At 33.5% G+C, this 1,366-nt stretch overlaps 1 protein-coding gene across 1 annotated transcript in view; it reads right to left on the reverse strand.

Moving 5' to 3' along the window:
• The window catches only part of LOC106881045 (phospholipid-transporting ATPase IF), a 153,316-nt gene that overhangs the window by 111,143 nt on the left and 40,807 nt on the right, over window positions 1-1,366 (reverse strand). The gene's annotated exons all lie outside the window — the stretch shown is intronic.

Genomic DNA, 1,366 nt, shown 5'->3' on the forward strand with positions numbered 1-1,366 from the left:
GGGAATACAGAAAGTCTTTAACGATGTATATAGCTATATATTTATATATTTATATCAATGTTTATCTATCTATCTATCTATCTATCTATTTATCTATCTATTCTTTTACCTGTTTCAGTCAGTAGACTGCGGCCATGCTGGAGCACTGCCTTAAAGATTTTTTTTTGAAGACATCGACCCCAGGACTTATTCTTTGTAAGCCTAGTACTTATTTTATCGGTCTCTTTTGCCGAACCGCTAGATTACGAGGATGTAAACACACCAACATCAGTTGTCAATCAAGCGTTGGTGGGAGGAAAAACAACAGACACAAGGACACATACACACACACATATACGACGGGATTCTTTCAGTTTCCATCTACCAACATTCTCTACTAAAGACTTTGGTCGGCGCGAGACCATAGTAGAAGACACTTACCCAAGGCGTGTCGCAGTGGGACCGAACCCGGTGCCATGTGATTGGGAAGAAAGCTTCTTACCACACAGCCACATATATTCATAGATGGATGTAACAATACGACGGCGTTCCACTCAAGGATAAAGAACAGATAAATATCGGTTCTTCAAAACACTAATTAAATATATGCAAGAACACATTTCCAGCGTTGTTTTGAAATAATTTTTGGGCATTTCTAAACCACAGGGATTACATATGGTGTCGACAATTGAAGGGCGCAGAGTTCCTACCAAAATTGGGTCTCGTACGTGTATGGTCGATATTCTAGATGGTTCTTTCAAGTGTCAGAGACGCATGTTGTCTCTGAGGATTAACACTGGAAACTATGTTTACAGCCAGAATAGTAATATAGACAGAATATATATATATATCAATATCTATCCAACTATCTATATGCATATATATATATATATATACACATACATACATACATACATATATATATGTATATACATACATACACACACACACACACACACACACACACACACATATATATATATATATAAATACATACATAAATATATACACGTAAGAGGAGAGACAGATAAATATGTGTAAAGTTATTAAACGTATACATACCCGTTTGTTAGATATATACACACCTATACGCACATATATACATTCGCAGGTTTATTCATTTATACATTCATATACATTTGTATGAATGTATGTATGTATGCATGTATGTATGTATATATATGTACCAATGTATAGGTGTGTGTGTATATGTATGCATGTATGTATACGTAAATGTATCCATGCATGTATGTATTTATATATACATATGTAAATTGTAAAAAGTGGTTAGAAACAAATCTTGATAAAGTCACGATATTTGAAGAAAGATTCTCTCAAATTAAAGATTATTAATTATATAAAAAAAATCTTAAATAAACACACACAC

Source organism: Octopus bimaculoides, chromosome 19 (genome assembly GCF_001194135.2).
Source record: "Octopus bimaculoides isolate UCB-OBI-ISO-001 chromosome 19, ASM119413v2, whole genome shotgun sequence".
Lineage (NCBI taxonomy): Eukaryota > Metazoa > Mollusca > Cephalopoda > Octopoda > Octopodidae > Octopus > Octopus bimaculoides.